General features: G+C 39.2%; 1 protein-coding gene and 1 long non-coding RNA gene across 2 annotated transcripts in view; one reads left to right on the top strand and one right to left on the bottom strand.

The window, feature by feature from the left end:
• LOC109069099 overlaps window positions 1-17,870 on the bottom strand; it is a 171,015-nt gene that overhangs the window by 25,233 nt on the left and 127,912 nt on the right. The gene's annotated exons all lie outside the window — the stretch shown is intronic.
• Window positions 1,742-2,833, top strand: LOC122144884. Its single transcript, XR_006159896.1, has 3 exons — window positions 1,742-1,853; window positions 2,287-2,395; window positions 2,780-2,833. It is a non-coding gene; the product is annotated as an uncharacterized LOC122144884 (long non-coding RNA).

Raw genomic sequence — 17,870 nt, forward strand, 5'->3', positions numbered from 1 at the left:
TGAAGTGTCAGCTCATTGATTTCTATGTTTCTTAAAGCGGGTCTTAGCTGGGACCGCTCTCTTTCATAAGCTTCGCATTCTATAAGCACATGTTCTACAGTTTCAGCTAACCCATATTTATCACAATTTTCCATTCTCATGTTTACCAATTTTTGTAAGCAGTTGATTTAATAAACAATGTCCAATACGCATTCTTGAGACTAAAAACGTCCTCTTTTCCTGTTTTCCGAATCTTCTTGTCTCTGAACCAACTTTTTCTTGAATGCACAGTAAAAATGTCTACCTTTTGTTCCTTCATTCCATTCCTTCTGCCAAATTTCCTGTATTTGTTTCCTATAAGGGCTTGGGCGTCGTGACGTCATTACTTGGCGTGGCCGCCATGTTGATGGCCTCCTTTATTGCTACTCGGACTACTGCGCAGTGTTTAGACGTACTCCCTCTCAGCCGTGTGTGTCTTAATTTGATTAATTAAAAATCTATTTCAACCATGGTAAACCGTTGCTGTATTGTAGGGTGTAATAGCGCAACACATAATCGCCCTTTGAAAAAAAAATGGATTAACTTGCCACTGCTTTCTCTGCTTGGAGGCGCGACCACGGAGACAAAGTGAGGTATAATATCTGAATATGTAATTGATATAGCTTAAGTAAACACTGAAAATAAGGGAAATTTCCTGGGCTACTCATCCAAAAAAACGGAAAAAATTTCTACATTCATCTTTCTGTTGCTGTCCCCTCTGCTGACAGCAAAAATTCGTACTACAAAACTGCTGCATTAACTAAGCGAGATTGTGAAGCTATGTCTAACGTGACTTTGCTTACACTGGTGTGAAATCGTGCTCTCACAACAACCACGCTGTTATCTTAAAAAGGCCAATATCACGCTAAGGTTGCTTTCAAGTAACGTTAAGCAAAAACGATGGTTTGAAAAATATCTGTTTTGCTGGAAGGGCAACTCAACAGGACAACAGCACAGAGACTGACAGGTCCGATGGAAGGGCTAACGGGATATTTTACAGGAAAATACTACAACCGGGGAGGGGAAGACAGCGGGAAAAGAGCTCAAATACATGAGAACCCCGGAAAAAAACGGGGAGGGTTGACAGCTAACTAAAACTTTTGAAACACATAAGTTAGTTAAAAGTACATGTGAATGGTTGTTAGCACTAACGGTTACTAAAGCAACTAGGCGGAGTGCAGTTTACCTTTGTCCGGATTACTGTATACCCACCCAGCACCAGACGTCATTTGGACGTTGTTTTACTGGTCTAAATAAAGTCGGCCGTCATGGCTTTCTTTTAGACCAAAAAAAAAACGACGTTGAAAAATGGTCTTTGTTTGGTCCGAGAGATTTGGTCCAAATTAAGCCTAAAAAGCGACGTTTAACGGTTTTTTTTTTTTAAATCCAAATTTAGCCCAAAAATAGATGTAGATGGGCTTTTGTCCAAATTTAGCAGAAAAACACGTTTATTTCGGACCACAGCCATTAACAAATATAGCTAGTGAAGAAATAGATTAGACATCATATCTGAAGCACTGTTAGTGTTAAATATATTTAAATATATTTTGAAAACACTTGATGGGCGCGCGCTGAACTGGAGCTGAGGACGTCACCATGGAAAACGGGGCGGCAGCTCAACTGTCAAGCAGCTGAACGCTGTCTCGTCATGGTTGTTTTTACTAATTTCATGTACGTTTCGTCACTAAATTACACAAATAGTACATAAAAGTGTTCCTGAAACACTTTCTTTCATGTAAATGACACGCTTCCGTTGAACATTTACTTTATAGAAATGGTTTATTGTCTTCAGAAAAAGTCCGTTAGCATCTCAACCTTAATGCTAACTACAAGAGGTAACTTTATATGCATCTTTCACAATATATTTCGCCAGCATGAATCTGTATTTTTCTTATATATGTGCGTGTGTATTTATATAATATTTTCATAATATGTGTGTGTGTGTGTTTGTTTGCTTGTTAGTTATTTTGATGTCCACACTGTAAGAGCATTATCTATATAAACCACCTCGCTATGTGTAACGTACTGCGTTAAGCTCACTGAGACGTGTAATAGCGCATGTATATGATTGCTCTTTTACTTAATTCACTTAGTAAACCTAAAACTTTAAATTCTGCTGTTATTATTCTTTCTATTTTTTTGTATATTCTGTAAATTACTTTTCTTTTCTGCATTTCACCTCTGCTACAGTTTATTTATAATAAACCTGGCATTGTATAATAAATATTGTTGGCTTTGACAGATTGACAGATTTTCTTATGTTCCTAGATTCTTCCATGCTGATGTCCATACCCTAGAGTTGGAGCGTGTATCTTGTCGAAGATCATTTTTAGACATTATGAGACATATGACTTGGGGGCAAAATACATTGAGTCAAGTCAGACATTCGACCAGTCATAATTACTGATCTTAACACACAGGGAAAATGTGTAATGAACGCCTCGCAGATACAAACGGGGGTAAATAATAGTTCATCATTGATATATCTTTTCTATTTCAGAGACTGAAAATCATCAATAAACCACAAGGTAATTGTAACTTATTTCAAGGAGAATCATAAGAATAATAAGAATAAAAGAAAATGAATCTGTAACTTAATATTGCTTCTTATTTTTCAGAGTGTGGAAAGTTCTCATTAAACACATAGCTTTCTTCTCATCTTTGTAGCATTTTCAGATGTTGTGCATATTTATGAATCAAAATTTTTTAACGTTGTTTAACTTTTTAACATTATAATATTGGTTGTCTTCTTTTTTTTCAGAGTTTAGCTCCAACCCCAATTAAGCAGACCTGAGCAGCTGATCAAAGATCACCAAGAAACTCTGCAGAACGGTGGTCCTGCATGCCCAGGACTGGACACCAGTGTTGTAAGTGTCATGAGTCCGGAACCGGTGTTCCTCCCTGTCACCACCCAGAGGGCGCCACTTCCATTCTCCCGGACTCATTAACTTCACTCCGCTCAGCTGTGTCACCCACTCACACACTTACACTCACACCTGGACACTAGTTCGACACACCTGTCACATACTCATACACAGCTGTCCCCCATTTGTTCACTAGTATATATTCTCCACACTCCCACCTCTCGGCCTGCCTGAATTAATGTTATTGCTATGTTTGTTGTCTTGACGTGTATCTAGTGTTTGCATTTCCGGCTTGTTCCTGTGATTCGTTTCTGTTTTGTTTTTGCCGTGTTGGCCTTTTGTTTATTAAAAAGTAAGTTTTCCCCTGCGTTTGGACCCAGACCCGGTTTCTTCCACGGCGCCCTTTTACCGCGACGTGACAGAATTTCAGGCAGCAAATATGGGTCCAGCGAGGGATGTTCCTCGATTGTCCGCCAGGGAGATCGGAGCATAGCGGATTATGCCTGGGACTTCGTCGGGGCGGCTCGGTTTTCGGCGACAGAGAAGACCTGTCTTATGGTCTTCTTTTGGGGAGGACTGGCCGAGCCCTTTAAAACTTTCAATGCCATACTGGCACCCCGACGAGACGCTGGAGGACTACGTTAACCTGGCTCTGCAGCTGAGTGGCTCAAACCGTCAGGGTGGGGGGGGCCCGACCCAGGAAGTCCCGGCGAGGCGGCGGGGCTCGCTTCCGGCTTTCACGAAGCGGCCGAGCCCGCAGATGTTCCCTGCGAGGCAGCGGGGCTCGCTTCCGGCTTTCATGAAGCGGCTGAACCCGTGGATGTTCCCTGCGAGGCGGTGGGGTGCCGCTCCACCAATTCTCCCGAAGTCCCCGAGGCGGTGGCCGCTCACGACTCTCCCGAGTTCCCCGAGGCGGCGGCGGCGGTGGCCGCTCACGACTCTCCCCCGAGTTCCCCGAGGCGGCGGCGGTGGCCGCTCACGAGTTTCCCGAGTTCCCAGAGGCGGCGCGGTGGCCGCTCACGACTCTCCCGAGTTCCCCGAGGCGGCGGCGGTGGCCGCTCACGACTCTCCCGAGTTCCCCGAGGCAGCGACGGTGGCCGCTCACGAGTTTCCCGAGTTCCCCGAGGCGGCGGCGGTGGCCGCTCACGACTCTCCCGAGTCTCCCGAGTTCCCCGAGGCGGCGGCGGTGGCCGCTCACGAGTTTCCCGAGTTCCCAGAGGCGGCGGTGGCCGCTCACGACTCTCCCGAGTTTCCCGAGTTCCCCGAGGCGGCGGCGGTGGCCGCTCACGACTCTCCCGAGTTCCCCGAGGTGGCGGTGGCTGCTCACGACTCTCCCGAGTCTCCCGAAGTCCCCGAGTCGGCGGCGGGTGCCGCTCACGAGTCTCCCGAACTCCCCGAGATGGCGGTGGCCGCTCACGACTCTCCCGAGTTCCCCGAGGCGGCGGTGGGTGCCGCTCACGAGTCTCCCGAACTCCCCGAGATGGCGGTGGCCGCTCACGACTCTCCCGAGTTCCCCGAGGCGGCGGTGGGTGCCGCTCACGACTCTCCCGAGTCTCCCGAAGTCCCCGAGGCGTGTGGCGGGTGCCGCTCACGACTCTCCCGGGTCTCACGAGTCCCCCGAGGCGGCGGCGGGTGCCGCTCACGAGTCCCCCAAGGCGGCGGCGGGTGACGCTCACGACTCTCCCAAGTCTCACGAGTCCCCAGAGGGCGGCGGCGGGGGTGCCGCTCACGAGTCCCCGGAGGAGCAGGCGGGTGCCGCTCATGATTCACCGAGGCGGCGGTGTCTGCTCACGATCCTGGTACTGCCCTGGGTTCCCACCCACCGGCTCTGCCTCAGTCCCCTGGTCCCCCTCCTGCACACACATGGGACCTGGACCTGGACCTGGACCCAGACACCCCCCCCTCGCGCACGGCCTCCTCCCCTGGGGGGGGGGGCCCACTGGAACGTCTGGAATCGTTCCTTAGAGGGGGGGTAATGTAATGGTTCAGTTAAAGGTGTTCCTCCCTGTCACCACCCAGAGGGCGCCACTTCCATTCTCCCGGACTCATTAACTTCACTCCGCTCAGCTGTGTCACCCACTCACACACTTACACTCACACCTGGACACTAGTTCGACACCCACCTGTCACCTAATCATACACAGCTGTCCCCCATTTGTTCCCCTAGTATTATTCTCCACACTCCCACCTCTCGGCCTGCCTGAATTAATGTTATTTGCTATGTTTGTTGTCTTGACGTGTATCTAGTGTTTGCATTTCCGGCTTGTTCCTGTGATTCGTTTCTGTTTTGTTTTTGCCGTGTTGGCCTTTTGTTTATTAAAAAGTAAGTTTTCCCCTGCGTTTGGACCCAGACCCGGTTTCTTCCACGGCGCCCTTTACCGCGACGTGGACAGTAAGTCATACATATAGCAGGAGATCTCAACATTGTCTCTCAAGGTCCACTTACATGAAGAGTTTTGCACCAACCTAGTGCAGTGCACCTGAACACATTAATCAAGGTCTTCAGTTTTACTAACTATAAAGTCACAAACAGGTGAGTGTGATCAGGTGTGGACTGAAGATCTTTGCCCGAACCCGATGGGACCCGACGGGTTCGGTTGGGTTCGGTCTTAATTTATATCATTTTAACACGGGCTCCGGTTTGCGAGGTAAATGAGCGTGCCGGTCATGTGATGGGTTTCGATTAGCGCGAGAAAGACGCGAAAATGTATGCTGAGTAGGTGAACGGAGGCTTGCCTCTGGCGATTACGTTTTGGTTGCACCAGCAACTAAAGCAAAGTCTGAGGTGTGGAAAAGTTTTGACCATGTTTATAATAATAATAATATAATAATGAGCCAGTGGGTTATATTGCTGGACGCACCATCAGTGAGCGCAGGGAACGCGCTGAAGCCCATCTACAGTGGATTCAATAATTTTCCTCCACAAAAACATGTAGGCCTAGCCTAATCTTGGTGATTAAAGGTTTTTCAAATTATAACTAAATATTAATTGAGTCTTAAATGCATAATGTAGACAGAGTATATAGGCTAATGTTGGTATTATTCTTTTATTAAATTTCAGTGGCGAAGCAAATCCTGCGGAGCCTTTTTTGTAATTTCGTTATTGCCAAATACCATCTTAATTTAGAATTTAACTTAATTTCATTTGTTAAGAAAGACTCGTTTTTATTGGTGCATTGGCCTAGTTAAAGGCTAAACGAGCCTATGCTAGGCCTATTTAGAGTGCTGAGATGTTACGATGTGACAGAGGACATATTTTATTTCTTTGTTCCAACTTCCAAGTGGCCTATAGCCTAAGTTAGTCATGAATAAATTATGTTAAAACATGTGTTAAATGACTCATTCTTGACAAAAAGAGCTGTGTGCGTGCGCACATTTGAATAATGTCGGGCTGTAAATGGGTTCGGGCTTTTAAAAAGCTGTCAATCAAAATGTACTAGTCGGGCACGGCCCGAAATCTGTTGGGCTCGGGTCCTGTCGGGGCCTAAACTTTTAAGGCCCAATTACAGCTCTAATGTAGACCTAAACTTTGGGTGTTTATCACTTAGGTCCCTTGCTCAGAAGTCAGTGGTTAAGGGCTGCCTCAATCACAATTTTTTTTTTTTACAGTGCACTGAAATGTATGCTCCCTACAAAAGCTGTGAAAACCAGGAAGCATCGATCCTCAATAAGTTCCCTTTTAGGAAGTTCTGAAGCTCACAACTTAAGACCCTTTCACACTGCACGTTGGACCCGGAAAATTGCCGGAACATTGCCGGGTCGCCTTCTGTGTGAATGCAAACACATCCCGGGATTGATTCCGGGATCGATCCTGGGTTGGGGACCTAGTAACATTGCCAGGTTCAGTCCCGAAACGAGTGCTGTGTGAACAAAAGCCAGAACTAATGCCGTGTCGTAGTGATGACGCACATTATCGCGTGACTCTTTTAGCGTGTTTTGAAGGCAGATCAATGTTCGCGCCAAAACAAATATGTGCAAACTATAACGAAGCAGAGATCAGTTAGTTCCTCACTTTCCGCGCTGAAGCTGAGATCGTTCACCAGCTTCAGGGAAAGTTAACGTGCCTAGTGTTTTCGACTCGTACATATTACACGTCACTCCCTGATATCACCTGTCTTCACACGGACCCTTACGGGTTGTGTGTGAACGCACAAACACATTCCGGGTAATCACTGGCAGTGTGGAAAGTGCAAAATCTAGCGACCAGGGAACAATGCCAATTGCCGGGATACATTACCCGTGTATTTTCCGGAATCGCAGTGTGTGAAAGGGGCTTTTAAAGAGATAATTCGCTATAAAGTTACACGTAATAGATTTTAAAACACAAACCAATATTATATTTCAGCATAAACATATATCACTAGACAGGTAATGTCTAATCTAATAAACATTTCTAATTTATTTATGACTTAAATCTTGCACATATATGTAACAAAGTATTTATCATAATGTGCTGTAAATAGCATTAAAAAAAGATATCAGCTTTACTGTTGTGCATTAATGTCAGTAGTGATGTTGTACAATGGGGACAGAAATAGTCAGCAGTGTATAGTGAGCAACTGTGTTTACCAGTGGCAGAATTCATGTACAAAAATATATTAATTCACAACTTAGCGAACTGTGAAGCTGATTGAGACGTAACCTCTGCATGACAGTGGACCTTAAGCAAGTATAGGTCTCTGCAGGAAAGTAATGGGAGTTACCAGATCAGGGTGTTTTTTAGACCATGATACCTGATTGGCTGACGTCATAGTGACAGTAGGTTTAGGGGTGGGGCTAGGTAAGGGGGATCATTTTGATTGCATGATTTAAGAAACACCCAGCAGTTTGAAATCACCCACAAAGTCATAAACGCCCACTTTTGCTCTGCAGAGACCTAAGTCTCACCTTAAGGGCCAGAGTTGACAACCCCTGACATACTGATTAGTTAATAATCCCTCATGAAGAATGAGTACACTTTAATTTGTACATTTTGGACAACCATTGTTTTTGTATTATTTTTTTTACATTTACATTTTAGTTATTGTTTTCTTTCTCACTTTAGATGCTGGAGAAAAAACAGCGAAAAAACATCTGCCATGGCTCATTAATCCAGAATTGGGATGGTGGAAGGAGCAGAAGATCCAGAAGATCAGAGATCAGGCAGAGATCTACTGGTGCCCCTGTGGGAACCAATTTACCTAATGAGTTAGTTAAACCGAAGATTTTCATCACTCACCTTCATGTTGTTCCAAGTCAGACTTTTGTTCATCTTTGAAACATAAATGCAGAACTTTTTAATGAAATCTGAGAAATTATTTTTTTTCTTTTTATAAAATAACATTCACGAGAGCACCATGATGCATTAGTGTTGAGTTGGCGTGAGAGCTGGCAATCTCATGGTACTTTTGTGAAAATCTGTTGGGGATACAGCATTTCTGAATACATTTTTGTGTTTTTTTTTTTTTTTTTTTTGCTGTTGTTCTTTTTTTTTTGTACACAAGGCATCTGTTAAAAAAATCTTAATTTGTGTTCTGCACAAAAGGGTCTTATGGGTTTGGAGCAACATTGAGGGTAAGTAATTAATGACAGAATTTACATTTTTGGTTGTTCTAATGTGGTTTATTATTGGTCATTATTTCCATTTTCAATATTTTAAAGATTTATCGTCTTGAAATTATGTTTATACAGAAAGATTGATTCATTGGATAAGTTACAGTAAAGACTTTTAAATTGATAAAAAAAATTAAAATAATATACTGCTCTTTTGCAAGCTCTATTCAAAAAAATACTGATAAATTTAATGGTTTCAACAAAATATTAAGCAGCACACCAGGGGAAAATGTATTGTTGTTTATAAGAAATGTTTATTGATGAGCAAATCATCATATTAGAATGATTTTTTTGAAGATCATGTGACACTGAAGACTGGAGTAATGATGCTGAAAATTCAGTTTACATGGATAAATTACATTTTACAATGCATTCACATAGAAAACAATTATTTCTGTAGTTATATTTCACAATATTACTGTTTTTTTTACGGTCTGTTTAATCAAATTAGGCTTAAGATGTGATCAAGAAAGTGGTTTTTTTTTTTTTTTTTTTTACATGAGAGATGTTTAATGTGTCAATAAATGTGTCAGTATACTCTTGTGAATTGTCTTATTTTGACTAATTATGAATATGAAAAATAATTCACGGTTGTAATTAGGCCTGAAAAGACGTCTTTTCAACTTTAACTTTACAACCACATTTAGACGTCATTTGGACGTCTTTTTATAGACGTCTTTTCTCCTTTCACTTTACAACCACATTTAGATGTAATTTGGACGTTCTTTTTATAGACATCTTTTCCACGACCTGAAAAAGACGTCTTTTCACCTTTCACTTTTCAACTAAATTTTAACGTTGTTTAGACGTCTGCCAATGACGTCTTTTCGACGTCTTTTCAACGAGTTTTGCTGGGTGGGTACTGAATCGAGCAGTATGGCAGTATATTCCCTCGGCAGATAGAACGGACGCTGGGCGGAGCTTATATGAATATTCATGTGTTTCTGTTTCGCGTTAAAGCGACTCTGATAATATTAGTACGTTTTCACCGGATCACAAAAAAACTGTTCAACAAGGTAGGTTAATTACGTTTCAGCTTCTAACGAAGATAAGCAAATGTTGAATATAATTGTTCGTTTGTGCACAAAATGTTATTGTTTCTTGTTTTAAATGTTTACTCAACGATTACAGCCACTGATTTGCCAGAAGCAGCCTATCGTTAGAATACGCTACAAGTAAATGGGCCAGTAGCTGTTAAATATTTTCTCATATTCCTCTGTTTTGCTATTAAAAGTATGTCATTTGAAGTTGTGTAGCATATGGTGGCACAAACTTGCTCACTGTATTGTAAGACTGTAAGGTGAGAAATGAAGAACGATATAAAGACTCTTATGTAGTAACAGCTATTTAGCTTTTTTTTTTCTCCTTAAAGAAGGTGTCACATGGAAGTGCATGACAGCCTACAGTTCATGTGGAGAAGCTGTTTGTTTGTAATTAATATATCTGTTACAAATCAGCAGAGTTTGATACTTCTGCCTGTTATTTTTTTTTTTATAGCTTACAGAAGCTCTTCTAATGGGGGAGACTTATATTTTGTCAAGTTATATATGAGGCCACTATTGCACACATAGATGAAGACATGCGGTAAACGTTCTCGGAATTAACTTTTGCTTTTTTATCTGATGCAGGGGATGGTGGATGTGTACTTTATCAGTGTAATAGTTAAACAAATCATATGCAAAATAAAAAACTTGTATAAGCCTACTATTTGATACAAATGTTGTATTATGTAACCAGTTTTAAAGTTTTACTACATTTTGTTCCTGAAATCCACACTTTTGGAATCAAGATAATCAAAGGTAATCAATCCAAGCACAACCTAATAAAACATGTTTCATGGATAAAGGGTTTTGTAAAAAAAGATCATGTTGGTGGATATTCCACTAATATTGAAAACATGTGGGTCATTCTTGAATGGCTTATTCTGCAGTGGTATAAACAATATGATCCCATTGATTTGGAAGCATGTTTCTTCTCCCAACATTTAGACTGATTTCATTGAGTTGTTCATGGTGCAAAAATTTCTGTTTGCCATTTCTTGTTCATATAGGATTTTACTTTTAATAATGTATTTAATAATTTACTTACAACAGAAATCATATAAACATGTGCTTGCTTATGTTGATCAGTAGGCCTATCCTGAACACATATACAAGTTGTTACACCTCGTGTAGCTTTCACCGGTTTATTTTTTTATTTTTTTTCTCAAAACATGACCATGTATTTTATATTTATACAGGTGTGTAGTAAATGTCATTTATGTAATGCCTTCACCACATCGGTTAATAAAACTTTTAACACCGAATCAGTTGAAGTCTTTATTCAGCAAAAGGCAATCTACTTTTATCTTTGAAATGAAAATATACAAATTACTGTATGTTTTTGATATAGCCACTTTCTATTAAACTACAAAACATTTTAATTGTTATAAGTTTGTAGAAATAAGCAAAAAATTGTTAAAGCACTGCAAGGTTGTGGATTTCAAAACTTGACCAATACACATTTGAGTCAAAATGATTTTCAAGTGCACCACAATGTGTATATGATTAAAAAACACAATAATAAATTGTATAAAGACATTTGTACATTTTTGTTTAACTATATAGTGCATATATAGTGCATTTTATCTACTAAATGTATATTTTTTTAGACAAATAAATAAATAAATACAGAGATTAAGAATGTTTATATTCCAGTTCATGTGTGCATTAAAAAAAAAAATCATCTTTTGCTTTGTAATTAAAAACATTTTTTTGAATGATTGAGCAAACGATTAGGAATGACACAGAATAATCATCATACATTTTATTATGGCACAACAGATACATTTTGGAACAGTTATTAAAACGACACATTTTAAGGACTCTTAATATTATAAAAATGCTTAATTGTTGTAGGCTCATTTGGAGCATAGCCTACCTCAGGTAAATCATTACGACAATCACAATCTTTAAATTATTTTGCATATTAACAATAGTAATAAAAAACAACAATACACTAAGCATAATGTCATTCTACGCTAAAACATACCTTTTTGAAAATTGTTTATGTTTCAGTGACAACGTACTAATATTTTCAAAGACGCTTTAACGCGAAACAGGAAACACATGAATATTCATGTAAGCTCCGCCCAGCGTCACCGAAAATCTCAGACACCGAATATTTCAGAACACCGGCTTTATGATCTGCAGCTCCTTAACCCATCCATTTGTGAACTGCACATGAGACTCCAATGACTTGTAGCTTCGGAACTGTTCTGAAGTGTAGGCGCTCACAAAAACAAACAAGGTAGCCGAAGATATCTGTAATGCGAAAAGTGCGGCAGCAACTCGTCGTCGGTGCTCCACTCTTGTTGGGATTTTCTATTGATCCAAACCGTTAATAGTGCCGATTTTGTCCACATACCGATCCCTGGCATCCCTACTTAGCGTATCCCTGTAAATCCCACAACCTTTTCGCGATTTTAACATATTTTTCCTTTCTCCCAACTCTGTTTCTTCTCGTTCGACTTGCTGTATGTTTACATTCACGACGCCATCAACATGGCCGCCATGTCCCAGAATGCAACGCGGCGCCCAAGCCCTAATAGGTTTAATCACTTTAATCACCCCTAACCCTAATCACTTTAATTTCTGTTTTACTTAATGCCACTTCAACGTCAATTTGTGAATGATTTAATGCCTGTTTAGCCAGATTGTCAGCCTCCTCATTTCCTTTCACACCCATATGCGATGGGAACCCATACAAGATTTACCAGAATTCCATACTGTCTTGTTCTGTAGAGACTCTGCATTACTTCGTTTATCATGTCTTGCCTTGCTGATGATGTTCCACTTTCCAAGCTATTTAGAGCTGATAGAGAATCTGTACAGATCTCCAAGTAGGGGTAACCACAGCCTGGAGCAATGGGTGTGCCAAAAGGTTTCTCATTGGTGAAACGAAAGGTAGGGGGCGTGCCAAAAGGTAATACGAAAGCTGGCTGTTAAAAAAAGCTGGCGAGCCATATACTCTTAATCGCAGATTAAAGGAAACCATAAATTCAACAATCCTATAAAACCAAATGTAATTCTTCCAAGGTAAAAACGGCGCTAATGATATTAAGAATATTATTTTACATTACTTTTGAAAGTTCCTTCAAAAGTTCATGGCGCGGGTTACTGACGTCATCACCGCCGCAAGTTTAGGTCTTGATTTATCAATAATCAAAAACAAATTACAATTATTTTTCGAGAATACAAACGTCTCTTAACACGGTTAGTCGCACTAGCTGTTCTTAAGTTAAAGTCAAAAGTTATATTTGTTTACATTAATGCACTGTGAAGTGAACTAACAAGAACAAACAACGAACAGCTGTATTTTTATTAATTAACAAAGTTTAATAAATACTGTATCAAATGTATTGCTCATAGTTAATGTTAGTTAATACATCAGTGTCAACAAATGAAACCTTATTGTAAAGTGTTACCCTAGAAAACTAGGTTTTGCCTGATAGAGAAAAATAAATATTTGACAAAACCACTAAATTATCAAATATAAAAATTAGTCAGAAGAGTTTAGTAACCTTATTTTAAGTGACATTAACCCAATTAAGCAAAACACACACAGCTTTATCCACTAAAACATTTATTTAGCTTTCAGTTTCAGTCCCCATTCAAGTAAAAACTGTGTCCATGATGGTCAAGGATTGATAGTTAGTTAGGTATTTGGATAGATAGATAGATAAACCACTCATTCATTCCTTCATTCTGTAGTAGCAGTCCATAGAACAGAATCCAGCAAACTCTTTGAATAGAAAGCTGTGAAGACCCCCTTCTTTCCATGGCTACAGTATCCAGTGGTGTTTTTGTAGATGCATCCACAGCTATCACACCTGCTGAACTCAAACTCACTCTGTATGTCTTCCTCACATCTGGACTGACAGACTTCCAGTCAACCATACCTACACAAGATAAAACACAAATGTTGAGAGATTCAAACAAAAAGTAACCAATAAGTAGAATAAAATATAAAATAAAAAAAGACTGCAAGTGTTGTCACTAGTGGAAGCGCAAGAGTCTGAGAGTGCAAGTCTGCAGCCAGACCTTTCTCCATTATATTACAATACAACTGTACTGCTGACTCTTCACTGAGTACCTAAAGTACATATGCTTCCTGTGCATGGTTCATAAAAGAATGGAATCACAAAAAAAGTTGACTGGCACTCATCTATACCACAGGTTATACTAATATTTGGTTAATGTGCATGTACAACTCCAACATGTTGGATTAACTTCAAAAGAGTGAATGTCCTTCGAGTGCACTTTGGGCAATGGTACAGTTGAGGCATGAAGATCTAACACAAAAGGCTGATTATTCAAAGGAAAGTTACTGGCAGTGCTTGTCTCCATCTTCTAATGCTGAGAATGAGCCTCTGAAGGAAAGTCAGTGTCTTTCTCAGGTATGTTGGATATGCAATGTTGAAAGCAGAATACATTCAGAAGGCTGTCATGAAGGCTTCATCAAGGCTGGTGCACTGACACACGTCTATTCCATCTTCTGTCACCACACTGAACCCTCCTCCTATGATTGCCATTTTCAGGTCAGTATCCATCAGTGTAGCAGGGTCCCCCTACATAAAAACTAAATAAATAATAATAATAATAATAATAATAATAAAGAGAGAAAAAAATGAAAACACTTTTCAAATTCATCAAATTCTATTCCATCCTCTTTGGCTCAGACAGTGTAGCAACATACAGTGCAGAAGCTAATGTATAAGGGTCACAATATATGATGCATTTCATGTTCTTGTTTACACTGATAACTCTTACATTATTTTCTAAAACTATTGTTTTAAATTTTTAACAGATGGACTAAAAGGGTACAGAAGAATAAAATATTACAAGAAAGATTTGAAACAAGATATTTTACAGTTCATGTTTTTTTTTTTACTATACTCACTCCAGCAGGTGTCCTGAAGTATGGGTATTTTTTGAGTACATCCTCCACAGACATTCCTTCTGTGGTTTCTCAGTGTCTCCAGGAGAATGTTCCTGCCCTGTGGTCTTTGACAGTCCAGGTGTCTGGATGTGTTTTCTGATACTCACTTTGCAGCACATTCACATGGGCCTCAACAGACACTGAATCCTCCCCAACACAAGTTTCCTTCATCAGAACAACAGACACAGATAATGCTTAGACCGTGACAGATAATGACAACTAAGACAGATATGCGAAACATCTAAATACTTATTGAACAAGGTGCTTTAGATATAAAAAATAATAAAAACATTGAACTGCATAAACATTAAGATGATGATCAGGCAGTGAAAAAGTGGATTAGATACAAAAAAAGAATTAAATATCTGTAGTACAGTATCTTCCTTACACTGACCTGCACTAAGTGAAAATGTAAAATTGATTAACAGTGCAAAAATAAATGATGCATATGGCAGTGTGCTTACATATGCTACAATAACCTGCAAGTGGTGCACGTTCTGATTTAAATTTCCGGTTTAGGGATGTGTCAGGTGTGCTTAAAACACAAATTTGACTGATTGTCATTTTCCTGCGGTTTTTGGTTGTGTTATGTTTTTTTTACAATATTGTGTGTGATTATGTTGATAGAGATAAATCAATGAATTAAAAACAATGTAACTTACACAGTCATTTCCTTTTATATTTCTCTGAAAAGTGTACTTCACAAACAGTGTGTTGGCAACTTGAATATACTCTGCATTAGTTGGATACCTAGCAGAAAGGTAGAAACAAACTCTAAATTAGTTTTTCGTCTTCATAGATTGTGAATTGATCTTAGTTCAGTTGTAATAGCAGAGGTGGTAATAATTATTATACTTACAGGATGTATTCTGAACTGTATTGCACAAAAAGGATGCCGATACAAACTATCAGCTCTGAGAGCTTCGATGCAGATGCGGTCATCGTTTTGTCTCACTGTACATACAGTATGTCTGTCAACAACAATAAACCAGTTACTAAAGCTGCAAGATATAACGCAAAGGAAAAATTATTATCGTATTGTAACAAGCTATCTTAATATAGATATTTGTGGTATATAAAGTATAGATAAACTTATGATGAATAATTACCTCACGTCTTATCGCCGCCACCTTCTCTTGTCTAAAGGAAATTATGTACATGTATATTTACCGCTGATTGGCCAACACAGTAAAACTCCTTTGACCAATGAGAAACCTTTCAGCACTCCCATTGCTCAAGGCTGCAGCTACCATAGGCAGCTTGCCCATTCTGCAAATCCTTTTGGTCAGATGTTACCATATTAATTTGTTTTTGCTGTAACAAAATGATAGAATTAACAGAATCTATTATTTTTGTGTCAGATTTTCATTCCAAGGACATTAATCTGGAGCATATTGTTTTATTGCTTTGTCTTCTGGGTAAATTTCACCTACATAAAGCCAGAGCCATCCATTGCAAACCTAACTTTAGAATGTTTTCATCTGATATAAAGTCCCTTTTTACTTTCTTTAAGAATATGTCAAATCCGTTGAACTCAAAGGCTTCAAAAACTTGTAACATTATTGAGTCTATTGTAAGCTATCTTTAAATGATCCTTTCTTTCCTTTACATTTTTTTTATTTTATTTTTTTTTTTGTATTTTTTTTTTATCTTTGATATGTCTTGTAAATTTGTGTCTCTAACCTAACCTCTTGTGATGGTGTCCGTTTGCCCCCTGTTGCTTCAAATATGTTGTTATTCTTTCATAAAGCAGGGCAATATGAGGGGATTTGCTCTCAAGCTACCATAGGCAACGAGTATAGAAGCCCAAGAGGCGAAACTCTGTTGTTTTATTGGTAACAGTCTGTAGATGGCTCTGCGGAGGCGCGGCCGCCATTATGGACTGAAAGCTGCTGGAAATCATCATATGATCAGTTCTTTCAATCAGTTATTGTTCATTTTTAGAAATCTATACAAAACTTGAACTGATATTTATTGTTTGTTTGTTCAAATCTCTACCAGTGTAGAGGTTTTGATGTTCGTTTTTAGAAATCTATACAAAACTTGAACTGGCTAGTAGCTGGCTAGTAGTACACTAGTTTCCGAAGATGGTCAGAGTTCTTTTTTGTTCATGTGTGCATTTGCTAGATTATACACCTTTTTGACTAATGCTTCCATTCTATGTCAGTGCCTCTTCTCTCACAAAAAGAAAAAAAAAGAAAATACAAAACAAAACTTCTCATACACAAATGCACACACAATAGATGGTGGTGTCTGATTAATTACTGAGATCTTATGGCACCACTTCCATTTTAGTACTGTTTATAGTACATGTGTGCACTTGCTAGATTGCACATCTCTTTTTTTTGTACCTTTCCGTCTGTAATTAGGACATTCACAGATTGTTTTTGTTCTTGCCATTGAAACGTTCACTGTGTGCACTTTCACTGAAGATGTTGAAAAAAACAAGTTGTTAATCTTTTTTGTGAAAATTCTATGTAAAAGTGAACTGTCTTTAGAAATGCTCATTTATAATTTTATTTATTTTATTTATTTATTTATTTTTCCAAATCATATATATGGTGATGTTCACTACTGTCAAAATCAACATTTGAATAAATCTTATTACTGTGTGTCTGCCTATATATATTATTTCATGAATTTCTGTTATTCATTATAACAAGGAAAATGCATAATAGGAAACATAAATATTGATAGAATAAAGGTTTGCAGTAATTTTATAATTGTATCTTTGCAAACCGTTAGTGGTAGGCTAATGAAGCCGATTCGGTGGGGGACATACCCTTACGAAAAAGTACTATAGGAATCTTATAGTATTTTGGGACAAAAATATTATAGTAATCTTATAGGAATACTAGGCCTATAGTAATTTGGGACATACTACAGAAGTACGATAAGACTACTATAGAAATACTATAGCAGCTTAAAAATATTATAGAGGTATTACAGAACATCCACAGAAGTATGTTATGTTCTGTAATACCTCTATAATATCCTAGAGCCGCTATAGTATTTCTATAGTAGTCTTATAGTACTTCTATAGTAATATTTGTCCCAAAAAATACTATTTTCCTAAGGGCAATTAGGCCATGCATAACCGACACATAGACGTATATTTTTGTCATTTAACGTCGGTCATCCTCATTAATGTATTTTAAATTGTTTTCATATTTAGAGTTATGACGGCCAGAAAAAATTAAGTTATGTTAAGTTTTTGTTACGTTAAGTTTTTCAGTGCCATTGACTCCCATTATTTCTCGGCGTTTTTGCTTCAGTTTTCAGTCCATAATGGCGGCCGCGCTGTCACGTCATGGGGGCAACTGTTGCTATGGAGCGTTCTATTGAGTTTCGCCTCTTGGCTTCTATACTCTTTGCCTTAGGCAGCTACCCCTGTCTCCAAATCTTCTTCTTTTTCTT

The sequence above is a fragment of the Cyprinus carpio genome, unplaced genomic scaffold, assembly GCF_018340385.1.
Source record: "Cyprinus carpio isolate SPL01 unplaced genomic scaffold, ASM1834038v1 S000006795, whole genome shotgun sequence".
NCBI classification, from domain to species: Eukaryota; Metazoa; Chordata; class Actinopteri; order Cypriniformes; family Cyprinidae; genus Cyprinus; species Cyprinus carpio.